The sequence below is a fragment of the Rhinopithecus bieti genome, unplaced genomic scaffold (assembly GCF_001698545.2).
Source record: "Rhinopithecus bieti isolate Rb0 unplaced genomic scaffold, ASM169854v2 scaffold_41709, whole genome shotgun sequence".
NCBI classification, from domain to species: domain Eukaryota; kingdom Metazoa; phylum Chordata; class Mammalia; order Primates; family Cercopithecidae; genus Rhinopithecus; species Rhinopithecus bieti.
In genome coordinates, this window is record NW_016817151.1 from 1,694,591 (window position 1) to 1,709,072 (window position 14,482).

The window sequence follows — 14,482 nt, forward strand, 5'->3', positions numbered from 1 at the left end:
AAAAAAAAAAGCAAAAAAAAAAAAAAAAAAAAGAAATTCAATTAGTTTTCTATTGCTGTATAACAAGTTGCCACAGACCTACAAATTAAACGATGCAAATTTGTTCTTTCAGTTTCTGTAGGTCAGACATCTAGCAAGGAGTTTCTGGGTTCTTGGTTTTGGGTTTTAGGAAAGTGAATTCGAGATGTGAGCCAGACCAAGTTCTAATTTGTAAACTCTGAAGAAAAGTTATTGTGCAAACTAATTCTCATTGTTGTAAGAATTCAGTTCCTTGTGGTGTAGGACTGAGGCTGCCATTTTCTTGCTACATGTCAGATGTTCTCGTCCCTTAGAGCCTACCCACATTCTTTACCATGTAACCCCCTCCATTTTTAAGCCAGTTACATGTCAAATCCCTTCCATGCCTCTGGTTTCTTTCTCTCCTACCAGCTTGAGAAAATGTTTTGCTTATAAAGGGCTTATGTGATTAAGTTAGAGTAATCCAGATAATCTTTCTGTCTTAATCTGATTAGTAACCTTAATTACATTGGCAAAATCCCTACTGCTATGTAATTTAACAAGCCTGGAGTGACACTAAAAAATAGAAATCATGGGGGCCATTTTGTAATTCTGCCAAACATGGAAAGGTTACTTCCATGTAGCTCATTGTTTTCATCATAGCTGACCCTTGGATGACATGCTTGGACCTGTACAAGTCCACTTACATGCAAATTATTTTTAATGTATACAGCAACCTTCTGTATTCATGGGTTCCACATCCAACAATATTCACAGGATGACAAACTTGAATATAGTGAGGCCCATTTTTTTCTATATGTGGGTTGCACGGACACTAGAGTATCTGCAGATTTTGGTACCTTAGGAAGCGTGGACCCAGTCCTTTATGTATACTGAGGGGTGACTATACTGCATCAATCACTGTTGCCAGAGAAATGGGATGTAATAATTGACTTTGACCAATTATGGCTCATCTCATCTGTATAGTCCAGAAAGGGAGTCCTCTTAGGTAAGGGAAAGGAACTAGACACTGAGCAGGTAACACACTGCACTTGAGTTCTGGTCCCAGTACCACCAGTTACCAACCATATGGGTTTTGGCAGAAATTTTCTCAGATTGTGCACATTCACTAATATAAGTGTGCCGTGCTTCTAAAAGCTGATCTTGTAACTAGCATCAGAAGTCTGAACTCAGCTACTGGAACTGTTTTCCTAAAAGTTGAGAGAACTGCACACCAACAATATTCTTACTGTTGCAGAGAAAGCCGTTCAGGACTTTCTACATCCTTATTAATACTAGGGCACAAATTCTGATACTTTAAAATAAAAATTATGTCATTTTACAGATATACTTCTTAAACACATTGCCTAATAGAATTTTAGTTTGCAGCTCATTCATCTTGGAGAATATAACAGGAAGATTGTTTGGCATTAGAAATTCCATCTGAACTTTATTTCATGTGAACATATGTGTCTAATTTTTCTTTATGAATGTTTCTTAATGTTTTAATCTTAATGAGGTAACACTGATTATGCTTTGTCCTAGAAACATTTCTGTCAATTTCCCAATTTTCTATTTGCTGGAGTAGACCCAGGACTAATTTCTAAAGGAAAAAAACCTAAAAACTTCACCAAGCATACTTTTTAAATATCGTTTACTAGCCATACATTCAGACAAAAATCTTCATTAGACTTATTTTATGCTTACCCTTCTCAGTTGTTTGTTAATGAATGTAAGAAATGTGCTTTAATCCAAAAAACAGAAGTTTCTTTTTCCAGCTTCTTGTCAAATAATATAAACTCAAATTTCTTGATGTTTGATTATTAAATACTCATTTGGAGATATCACATTTGTGAAATATTTCCTGAAGGCCACACAGCATATGCTCTTCTGGGTGTCCTGAGTGTTACCTTTGAATCAAGCATAATCAACAAGGGTCTATATACTGTATTGGCGAGGATTATTTTGACCCCCTCTTAGGTTTACTTTTACTGAATTATGATTTAGTACTAGGTTACTGACATACATTGAAAGACTTCATCTGAAAGAGCAACGTGAAATGTATTATTATATGCAGTGTAGAGAAGCATAGGGAAACATTCCGCTCTTAATCACATAAATAATCCTCTTTATGAGAAACCAAATAAGAAATTTCCCTTTAGTGTACAAACCAATCAAGAATAGCTTTGCTTCTTCTGAAGAACTGATTTGACTTCATATTCAGGTCACTCTTGGTCCACTAGGAACCATATACATGACTCCCATCCCCCACAACTCTTCTATGATACAATATGTCATGCATTTTTACCTACATATTCAATGCCAGAGTTTATTATTTTCTCTTTATATTGACTCTTAGCTGTATGTTTTATCTTTTATTAATGTATTTTGTAAAATGCCTCAAATCCTTTATGAAGTATAAAAGGGGACTTCAAGAACAAGTCAAATACTTTTATTTGTATTTTCATCTTCTATTTTGTTTAAAGTTGATAAATTATATGTGTTTTATGCAGTAGCTATTTAAAATGTCATTCATATATAAGTTAATACAAATATATTTGTATGGCTCCTATGGCCAGGCTTAGTTCTGGGCATAAAAGATAAAAGACAGTGCCTGCTTGAAAGGACTTTCAGTGTTACTAGTGGAGAAAAATAAACTGAAAATGATAATGTGAGGGGCTATGTGAAGAGAAAAGAAGGATGCCTATCTCAGACTTGTATTTGTCAGACAAGACTTTACAAGATATGTTTCAATTGAATTTTGAAGGGTTTGCGTTAGCCAGGTCAAAAAGTAACAGGAGAGGTATGTAGGGGAGAGATACTGCCAGAGAGAAGAGCCTATAGAAATTTACCAAAACGGCCAGGCAGGGTGGCTCACACCTGTAATCCCAACACTTAGGGAGGCCAAGGCGGGCGGATCACCTGAGGTCGGGAGTTTGAGACCAGCCTGACAAACATGGAGAAACCCTGCCTCCACTAAAAGTACAGATTTAGCCGGGCATGGTGGCACATGCCTATAATCCCAGCTACTCGGGAAGCTGAGGCAGGAGAATCGCTTGAACCCGGGAGGCGGAGGTTGCCGTGAGCCTAGATAGCACCATTGCACTGCAGCCTGGGCAATAGGAGCAAAACTCTGTTTCAAAAAAAAAAAAAAAAAGAAAAAAAAGAAATTTACCAGAACATCAGGGGTGGCCTTTGACTATTTCCAAATGGCTTGAGAACAGGTTACAAGAGCACAATCAGGAAATAAGGCTAGATCATGAAGGGCCTTAACGTCTAAGGGTTCTTTTTTAAAATTTTAATTTTATATTTTAAGTTCCGGGATACACGTGCAGGACGTACAGGTTTGTTACACAGGTAAACGTGTGCCATATTGGTTTGCTGCACCTATCAAACCATCACCTAGGTATTAAGTCTAGCATGCATTAGCTCTTTTCCCCAATTCTCTCCCCCCGCCTATTTTTTTTTTTTTTTTTTTTNAAATTTACCAGAACATCAGGGGTGGCCTTTGACTATTTCCAAATGGCTTGAGAACAGGTTACAAGAGCACAATCAGGAAATAAGGCTAGATCATGAAGGGCCTTAACGTCTAAGGGTTCTTTTTTAAAAATTTTTAATTTTATATTTTTAAGTTCCGGGATACACGTGCAGGACGTACAGGTTTGTTACACAGGTAAACGTGTGCCATATTGGTTTGCTGCACCTATCAAACCATCACCTAGGTATTAAGCCTAGCATGCATTAGCTCTTTTCCCCAATTCTCTCCCCCCGCCTATTTTTTTTTTTTTTTTTTTTTTTTTTTTTTTCCCTCCCTGAAGTACCAGGGAGAACCTGAAGGATCTTTATGGAAAGATATGAAGTCAAACAAATAGAAATATTTCTTGTATCTTCAACAGCTAACATTTTGTCTTGACTGAAGTTACTAGATATTCAATTAATATTGGTTAAATTATTAGTGGGTCAAGAAGTATAGCTACATATTTCATTCATAATCTCCTTAACATGTTTCCTTCATAAGCATTTCCATTCATGAACGCTGTTGGAAAGGGGAAACTCTTCTCTCTCTCCATTTCACTCTGTTTCCGTTCCTGCTCATTGTTTTAGGTATTTTGTGGTGAAGATGAACTCTAGAATCAGGTACTACAATTTGAATGCTGGCTCCACAAATGATGAGCTACATGCCCTGGGACAAACCGCACCAGCTCTCAGAGGCTGTCACAAGGCAGTCAGGACATTTTAGGAGCAAATGCCTATGAGGCTCGTAAAAAGGGCTTGGCTTATGGTAAGATTCCTAAGAGTTAGCAGTGCTGTAGCGGGTTTATTCTATTTTCTCTCACTATTTTTTCACACAGTTGTCTTTTCCATATTGATGGGTCTACTTTGGCCAAGTGAAGCACATTTTCCTCTACCCAGTTTCTATACTGCAGACACCTGCTTTGCCCCACAGGCCTCTGAAGAATGTACATAATCAGAAAAAAATTTAGCACACATGGCTTTAATCAGTATAAACAATAAAATCTCAGTAATAAAGGAGAAAGAATATTAAATACTCTTGAAGTAAAGAAACCAGAGGAATCACTGTATCCTCCTCCAGAACACCTTTTTCTCCACTGACAGTTTTGTTTTGTTTTGTTTTGTTTTTAAATAAATGAACCCTGCAGAGGAAGTTTGGGAAAAATACTTTTAGACTTTGCTAAGTCATTTTCTTATTGCCCAGCTTGCAGAGGCTAGTCTTTCTCCACCATGCTTATTTCACTGTGAGTTTGCTTACCATTCATTACTCACTCTCATTTTTCAGGATGCAAAGTAATGTTACATCTCTAGAGCCCATATCTACTTCCCTTGATGAGATATTTTGTTACAACTATCACTTTGCCAGTAATTTTGTTGTGTCTAGAAGGGAGGTAGGATATACAGGCAATATGAGGATTGGAGCTGTGTTTTCCACCTTACTCTCTTTCATATGCGACCCTTCTTTTAGTATTCCTTCCATATATCCATACAAGGACTGTCACATTTTCTATCCCCACTTCTCTGGTCCTGGACTTTTAAGCCTTTTATCTTCTTGGTTTCAAGTTAGGGTTGGAAGTTTAATTGGATAGAGGGAGAAATAGGAAACATATATACCTCATTATATGTAAATCTTGATTTTGCACATGGGTGCTCAGAATGCCATAACAGTTTTCTATTATAATAGATACACGGAGCTTTTTGCAGATACCAGTGCTAGGCATGGACTTGTTTTCATTCATGCAGTATATCACTCATGATTTTGTCCACATCTGTACTTTTCACACTGTTCATTGTTCCCTGATCTTTCAGCACAAGCAAACAATCTTCTGAAAATACCTCTCTCAGTTTGAAGGACAATTAATGAGAAACATGCCAGAAAGGTTATTATGCCCATTTTCTGGCCAGAGCACTTTGAATCACCCAAAGAAAAGCTAAGCATTCTTTTGACATTTATTGTCTGAACATTGACTATGTGTTTCTGAAGATAAGGTTGGCAAACTGTTTCCACAGCCGGATCCACACAGCATGACACGTGCTTGTGAAAGGGACTCATCTGGTCGAAGTTCTCCTGCCCTTATGCCACGCAGAGTTCAGCTGGAATTTGAAGCTTGAGTAGTATTTCTTTCCAAAGGCCATTAACTGTTCATGATACCCCAAAGTTATTATGTACTGTAACATTCCAATCATCCTGGACTGTTGACTAATCATATGTCTAATTTCATAGCAACACAATAGGTCACAACAGTTATTATTGTATTTACTAATTCAGAGATTAGGTTGGTTTAAGTTGAAGATCAAATTGCCAGGTCATAATAAAATGATTTTTTTAAAAGAATGTTTTGAGAGAAAGATAAAGAAAAGCGGCTGGGCGCGGTGGCTCACGCCTCTAATTCCAGCACTTTTGGAGGCTGAGGCGGGTGGATCACTTGAGGTCAGGGGTTCAAGACCAGCTTAACCAATGTGGTGAAACCCCATCTCTGCTAAAAATACAAAACAATTTAACAGGTGTGGTAGTGAGCGCCTGTAATCCCAGCTACTCGGGAGCTGAGGCCGGAGAATCACTGGAGCCCATGAGGTGAAGGCTGCAATGAGCCAAGATCATGCCACTGCATACTCCAGCCTGGGTGACAGAGCAAGACTTAAAAAACAAACAAACAAACAAAAAAGGTAAAGAAAAGCAAAGCATTTAACTTAAAACTGGTTTTATGGGCCAACTGCCAACACCTATTTTTGTTTCTTGCTTTTCTTCTAGTTTTCTAAACTTTTATGGCATTTTCCTACACGCTTACCCTAGTGCCTCTCCTGCTTGCAGACTTTTAGGAATTTCTGCTCTCCCTACTGCTGCCTTTGAGCCATTTATGATCAATCCTTCTAGCTGTAAGCAACTTTGACATGTACCACCTTGTCACACGCTCATTTTGCTGAGCCTTTTACGCAAATAACCTAAGAGGTGACTATTATGGTTTGAATTTGTCTCTAAAGCTCATGTGTTAGAAACCTAATCTCCAGTGCAATGTGTTAAGTGGCACCTTTAAGGAATAATCAGGTAATGAGGACTCTATCCTCATGAATAAGTTAATGTCACTATCATGGAAGTGGCTTAGTTTTCACTGGGTTCCTGATAAAAGGATGAGTTTAGACCCCTTACCTTGCACATGCACTCCTGTCCTTCCACCTTTCAACATGGAATGATGCAGCAAGAAGGCCGGTGCCAGACTTCCCAGCCTCCAGAATTATGAGAAATAAATCTGTTTTGTATAAATTACCTAGTGTCAGGTATCCTTTCATAGCAGCACAAAACAGACTAAGACAGTGACTTAGAACAGGTGTAAAAACTTCCTGTTCCATCGCCTGGTTCCATCACTTCCTATTTTTTCCCACTAAGCTGATGTTCAGTTCCATCATGCTGCTTTTATAGCTGCTGTTCAAACTTTAATGAGGACAATCAATGCTTGCTCTGCCTTTTTAAAAAAGATTAGAACTTAGAAATTACAATGTCGAACAACTCTGATCGAGTAAACACAATTATATTAAAACTGTGAATTAAAAACAGTATCTTACAAATTTAATACCTTAATTTACAGACAACCAAGGACCAAATGTCTGTTGACTGTTATGCATCTTCAATTACTATTCAGCTGTGGTGACCTTGCCTCAGCAAATAGCATTTAAGCCCATTTATTCTTTTTCTACCCTGAGGAGACCAGTTATAGTTTATCTCCCATAGGGATGATCAGTATCAGGGCAGCTCGCTTCATGTCTATTATTATAAGGCTTTTGACGCCTGCTCACCCATGTTTGAAACACAGATACAACCATAACAATCTATAGCATAGGTCGGGTGCTTTTGTTGTTGTTTTTACTCACCCTATTTTCCAAACAAAGACATGAGATAAAAATAAATGTAAGTGTACTACAGTGCCATTTGAACTTCACACATAGCCACCTTAGCTATTGATTACACATCAATTATTGTTCCTATTTGCTTCTATACTTTCATTTCATGACCTAACAATGACAAAAAGAAAAACCCTCAAATATGGATGTTACAATTAATTAGAAAGTGTAGTGCCAGATGTACCTTTTCTGGGGATTAATGTTGCAAAATTACCTAGAGATGGCCTCACTGTGGATTGAGGGTTTGGTTTAGCTGAAGAACGAGTTGCTTCTGCACCTTCAATATGTGAACACTTTTGGTTAGTGAGCCCTCGGACACACATGGGAAAGCCCTCTTTTCCTTTCTGTAAATTGAGGATGGAAAGAGATGAGTCACTGAGTTTAACAACTGTTTCCAATTATAGTAATGATGGGCCCTGATTCTGAGAGGCCCACAGGTTTACTCCATATTGTGAGGAGTAAATACAAAACCAGGACTAAAACATTACTGCTCAGAAAAATGCCCTTGGATCCTACACAATGCCTGTTTTTATTTGTTCAATGTGGAATATTTTACGGAAGTATAACTTTACAGCCATTATGCGTATCAAAGGCAAATGCCATAAACTAACCCCTCCACTAAGGCTAGGGAATTAGGCAGGCTGAGATTATGCATGGGCCTTTCCCATATATGCATTCTTCTTTTCTTGACTTATACTGACTCTTTTTTGTCTTCATTATTCGTCACACTGCTTAAACAAGAACTCCTGCTTCCCTAGCCACTCTAAATATGTTGATGAAAAGGGAAGATGGTCAAGCCCTGGGAGAATAGGAGGAGACTAGGGGGCATCCCATTATCAACCCCACCTGGTTAGGAGCCTCATTTTTCCCACATTCCTATTAGGAAGAGTATACTCTGAGTTTACTGTCTACTCTTGTAGGTACCACAGCTATTTCCCACTCTGATTATATTTTTACTCTTACTAAAATGTTTTTACTCCTTTTCCAGTTCACTCAAATTCTTCTAATGCCATAAGGTCCAGTCCCAGTGAATATGCCCTGCTTGCCCCTGAATTCAAGGAGCCCTAATAAAATCCCCCATCTCATCTGCATCCTGAACTTTCTCTTTCCTCATATGGGCACTACCAGTATTCCAATGCTCCAGGAAGACGCCTTACAGTCTCATATTGCAGGTGGTAAAGTATCTACAGTGGTCTCATCTTTTGCTTCCTTTCATTCCTCAGGTTTCCAGTCCAATGATACAACTCTGGCTCCATTTTACCTCAGCTATCCACTCAGTTTTCTCAAATGTAAAAATAGAAAATAGGTTTTGACTTTTCTGCACATATTTTTGCATTGGTAACAGCTGCCTATGTTGAGATGGCTTTTGAGACTTTGGGTGGGAAAGAGCCATGATTGATTGGCTGGACACCACAGGTCTGGACTAGAAGAGGTGACACCAGCACCACATACATGGGATTCCACCCTAAATCATAGATATGGTCATGTTAGAAAAGAAAAATAGTCCTCAACCATAACACATGAATCCCATCCCTAGTCTTTGAATCTTCATTAGCTTTTCTTGCCCTGTAAGTTCTCTCTTCTTAAGCCACATTGAACCACTTAAATTGCCAAAACACATTTTGTATCTTTGTTTCTTCTCATGCCTCTTTCCCTTTGCATTTCCCCCTAAATAAATGAAAATCTCGTTGCCAGATTAAATATTGTTCTTCCATGGCATATCATGTAATAACTTTCTCTCCTTGTCTCGTCTATGGCCTATGCACATATGCACGATACCCTGATCTTATTTTCCACTTTCTTTTCCTGTTTGATCTTGTGCTATGTTTATATGTTGCTATATCATGGAATCTTGGAACTAAAATCTCTCATCTCACTCTCCACCCAAACTGTCCTTTGCCTGGAACTATTTTACAGGGGAGAAAATTGAAACTTATGGGAGTTGTCACACATATGTCTGAAATCTACTGACAAGATGGAACTGGAACTCAGCTCTCCTGAAAATGGCTCTTCCCAGTTGTCGTATTATATGGTGAAAACAGACCAGTTCACAACAAGCAACAGCAAATGAGTTCTTCATCGAATGATCACTTTCCTAAATAACGTGGAAGATTTTTAAATTTTATTTTCTTTGAGGATTTGTCAGTAGAGCTTTTTTGAACATTAATCGCTCATGTGTTAGCCTTTTAGAAGTAAGCTGTTTTATCACTTATGTAAAATTAGGTTTCCTTTTCCTTATGCATGTTATTCTTTTCTGCATTTTGTACTCGCCTACTAATTCCTTGCCCACCATTTTCCTGTGTCCCTGCTCTGGCTTCTGCCTCCAACCCTCCCTGTCTGTTGTTTAAGATCTGATCTCCATGCTTGCCCCTTTGTCAGCTGCTACTCCTTCACTGTCTCTGATCTTTCCTGATCCAATACTGTGAACAGTTCCAGCTAAGATCTCTGATGGTGAAATGGATGTATCAATTGTCTTAGATTCATATTATAAATATATCTTAGATCCATATTATAAATATTTATCAGACAGTTTTTAGAATTTTAAAAAATTTGGCTACTGCTTTTCCACTAAATTGACCTAAGAGAGTGAATTACCCACTAAAATTGACCTAAGAGAGTGACTTATCCATTTTCCGAGGTCAGGAAACACTTCTTGTCTACCTTTGAAAAACCCAAAATACCTAATAGTGAAATATGCAAACAGTAGTGTCCAGTAAGTGCTTGTTGAATTGGGAAATGAATACAAGGCTGAACTCCATGATCATGAGGCCTTTGATTTATAACTTTAAAGAAAGACTAAAACAAACTAATACTTTTCTTTAAAAAAAGAAAGTAAATTTTTTTGTAAGGTACGGAAAATGTAGATGTAAATATATTCTTATTTATTGGTTTATCTTTACCAGACCTAGTATACCTAAACTTGCAAATTTTGCTTGAACAATTTTGGAATCATGAAGGTTAGAAAGTGGTTTTGTTTTGAAAAATACATGCCCACTTTCTCATTTGGAAAAGATAAGGTGTTACAATTCAATAAATAATTACTGAGAAAATAAAAACCTCTGGTAGCAGAATTTACTTGACCACAGAGCATCAATGCATTACCTTTGATGATTAGCCAGGGTTCTAAATCTATGTGCTAATGAATTCAATATGCGCAATGAGGGAATAGGTAAAACCATAAAACCTCAAAGCTTTAGCTTCTGTAAGCCTCCTTGGTGCAAGCAATCATATCAATGGCAGTTAGAGCTTCCCTGGACAAAACAGAAGCCACATTTTCTATTTATCTCCAATACTGCAACCAAACAAAACTTTGGAACTACTTAAATTTAAGTGTATAGCAAAGTAGTAATGCAATGAATTAGTACAGATAGTGTCTATGTAAAACGGAAACCTACAATAAGTTCTGGACCTCAGGGAATACTTCCCCTTTCATTTGAGTGAAGATAGGCTGGGTGCAGTGACTCATGCTTGTAATATCAACAGTTTGGGAAGCCCAGGCAGAAGGATCGCTTGAGGCCAGGAGATTGAGACCAGCCTGGGCAATAGAGTGAGACCCCCATGACTATGAAAACTTTTTTTAAAAAATTAGCTGGGTGTGGTGGTACACATCTGTAGACCCAGTTACTCAGGAAGCTGTGGAAGGAGGATGGCTTGAGCCCTGGAGTTAGTTCAACACTGCAGTGAGCCATGATGGTGCCACTGAACTCCACCCTGTGTGACAGAGCAAGACCCTGCCTCAAAAATAATAAAAATAAAAATAGGGGGTAGGAGATAGGTCTAATGTCCAAGGTTAATGTCATGTCCGATGCTAATGCTCAAATGGGCAGATTATCGATTATATCAATTTTATTTTCTGTCTAATGCTAGTTTTGGTTGAGACCTAGAGAGTTCTTACATGGACACAGAAAAATGTATTTGGAACCCCGCCATTGCTACTTGTTGTCCATGTCAGTATTTCTCAAACTTTGGTACATTGTGGAGACTTTATGAAAATCACAGACCAAGCATTAAACTTGAAATTTATGAGGATGAATTATGGCATTTAGATTTGTAATGCTGCCATACGTGATTCTCTGTCACTCAAGTTCAACTATTGATGTAAAGAATTTGAAGAAAGTTTCCAAAACTCACTGAACCTTAGTGTCTCTATGATATTGGAAAAAACAATACTGATCAGATTGTTGTGAAGGCCACATGAGATAACATTGTCAATTGCATAAATATTGGCATGTGCCCTTTTCTTCTATCCTGTAGCTTGAATGTGGCCTCCAAGGTATTGTATTTACCCAAGCTGTAGTAAATGTTACAGCCCGCGTCTTCAGGCTTTCTTATTTTTCTGTATACACTTGTACTCTATTCTTATTTTGATTTTGTCATTTTTAGTCATCAGTCTATCTTACATTAACAGGAAAATAAACTCCCTTTAATGAACAACATCTTGCTGTAACATTAAAGACTAGTAAATTGAAAAATCTTTTAGTTAGTAGAAGTATTCTTAGGAAAACATCAGCAAAATACTCAAACAGGAAAGAAAAAATTAGTTTAGGGACAGGAACTATGCAAACTTTTAAAATAATTGTCTCTTAACTAACTTCTGCAATATTTGTAATTTTGTAGACATAATTTGTATTGAAGTCTACTTAGTAAGGAAGTCTCAGTAAATGCATTCTCATCTGGATATAAGGTGGTCAAAAAGTTTCCAAACAATTTCTCCTTATCTATTTTAATAGTGTTTTCTCTATCATGTTATTGCTTGAATAATAAAACAAATAAAATTACTAATAAAGGAATTATGGTCTCAACATTTCTTAATAAGCACATGAAAAGAAACTATATTAACTGCAGATGAAAGTAGAAGTTCTTAGTTTTGTTCCTAAATAGTTTTGATTTTCAAAAAGTAGATATTTCCCAATTCAATTTCATAATATTGAAATTATGAGATAGTATCATGAACACCTAATAGCTGCACTTGCCAAACTATTCAAAATAGAGCTAAATTCTATAAAGCTCTCCTTTTGATCCCCAATATCATTGAATGTCTAGCTTAGTTAGCACTCTTGTAAAACAGGTTGCAGGTTTAAGTTTAGAATTTCTATGTCAACAATAGAGTGGTCATTACCAAGGATGACTTAAAACATGGGGAAAATCCTTAATATATCCCTAAAGTAGTATATTTTTAATTTAGAAGTAGAGGATGTTAAAATGTTTGTTTATTAAATACGCACGGATTTTGAAAGTTGGAGAACTCCTGCTTTGGACTTAACATGTTTGAGGGGAACCTGCCATCTTCAGCCATCACAAAATATGGTTCTTTCTTATCATGGTCCTTTGTCCAGGGTTGTGTCTGAACTGAGTTAGTAATGATAGCCCTACCTAGTAATTTGAAATGCAAAAGCAGACTGTTTTATTCTGTGGGATGAAGTGGAGTAGACATACCTTTGAAAGCAGCTTTAATAGCATATCCTCCAGAAAAGTAAAGGAAGGAACTTGTTCTATTGTTCTAGACTATATTCACTTTGAATAATTCAGTATTAATCATTGCTCAGCTTTACTTCCAATACTGTGGTTATAAGGGCAGAACCCCAACTTTCTCTGGAAGCAGATAGTTGTCATTGGTGATTAGCTATCCTCTGAGTAGCTGGTAATAGAAATATTTTATTCATTATCTATCTGATTACACCCTCACAATTCACCCTTTAGCCTTTGTAGAGCAGCTGGCACAAGTTAGTTTTCAAGTGTTAGATTGTTCCACAGGTCAAATTCTAAATACACAATATTCTTTCCTGTACTTTAAGCATGACTTTTCTGTAATAATTTGTTATTCAAAGCTGAGCCTTCAGTCTATGCAGCTACCTAATCTATACACAAACATTACATTGCCAAAAAAAGAAAACAATGTATGTATTTGATTTATCTGAACAATATAAACAAATGTATTAATTGTGGCCATGAAGTCTGGATATGACCAATAAAGTTATGAGTCATAAAAAAATCACATCCTAGGTACCCTCTCAAATATTCTGACTTCCTTGTCCCTGGAAGTCTGAAATAAAAACATAAATTTGAAAGTTTTATTAACAAGTATAGACTAGGCTACATGCTGTGATAACAAAGAAACCCCAGTATCTCAGTGGCTTAAAGTAAGTGTTAGCAAACAACAGTCCATAGGCAAAATCCAGCCCAGCACCTGTTTTAGTAAATAAAACTTTATTGGGGCACAGCCGCTCTCATTCATTTACTTTCTGTCTATGGCTACATTCTTACTATAATGGCAGAGCTGAGTAGTTGCAATAGAGACCATATGGCCTGTAAGTTTAAAATATGAATCCATCTGTCATTTTATAGAAAAAATTGCTGACTCTGCACTTAAAGGATAAAAGTTTTATTTTTTGTTCATCCAAGGTCTACTAGCCAAACTTCCTCCCTAAAGCAGTTCACTTCTAAACTCTTGACTCAGTTGTCTAAGTCAACTTCACGTCAGGACCGTACTATCTCAATACAAAGCTTTCACTTTGGCCTAGGAGAGATTGACATCACCCATTAGTGATAGCCAGTCCAAAGAAACGGACTCACTGCACCCCAAAGGATCTGGATTATGTGAGGGAGAACATGGGTATTTGATCAACAGCAGAAATCGTTGCCCTATCAGTCATCTGTACATAAGTGATACTTAAGGACATGAGGCTGGATTAATTTATCAAGGAAGAGTTTTGATAGAGGAGAGAAAAGGTTCAAGACTGTCTTGGGGCATTTCTAAACAGCATTAGGAGCTTGGAAAGAATAAGAGATAGCAAGAAGAATGTAACAGAACAACCAGGGAGATATGTGTAAAACCAGTTACTTGTGGATGTCCTGGATGCCAAGGGAAGGAAATGTATTTAGAAAGAAGAAATTATATGCCAAACGTTCATGATAGACCAAAGAATAAGAGAACTGGAATGAAATACTGGGTTTGGGAAGATGATTGGTTACCTTGACAATAGCTTTTTCAGTTATTTGGAGTGATTTCAAAGCCTAATTGTAGTGAGTTTAAAAGAAATTGGGGCCGGGCGCGGTGGCTCAAGCCTGTAATCCC